Source organism: Ambystoma mexicanum, chromosome 7q, assembly GCF_040938575.1.
Source record: "Ambystoma mexicanum isolate Mex_15411 chromosome 7q, UKY_AmexF1_1, whole genome shotgun sequence".
NCBI lineage: Eukaryota > Metazoa > Chordata > Amphibia > Caudata > Ambystomatidae > Ambystoma > Ambystoma mexicanum.
In genome coordinates, this window is record NC_090941.1 from 185,826,264 (window position 1) to 185,826,572 (window position 309).

The window sequence follows — 309 nt, forward strand, 5'->3', positions numbered from 1 at the left end:
CGATAGAGCGTGAGTGAGAGAGAGAGCATGAGAATGCAAGAGAACATGAGAGCGAGAGTGTGAAAGAATGAGGGAGCACGAACGAGAGTGAGCCCGAGAGCAAGCAAGCGAGAGAGGGAATGTGAGAGAGCGAGAGAGAATGCAAGCAAGAAAGCGAGAGAGCATGGGTGAGAGAGCAAGAGCGAGCAGGAGAAGCCGAGAGCGAGACAGCGAGTGAGCAAGAGTGAGCGAGTGAGCAAGAGAGCGAGAGATCACACAAGATAGATAGTGAGAGAGCGATCAAGAGTAACAGTGAGAGAGCAACAGAGC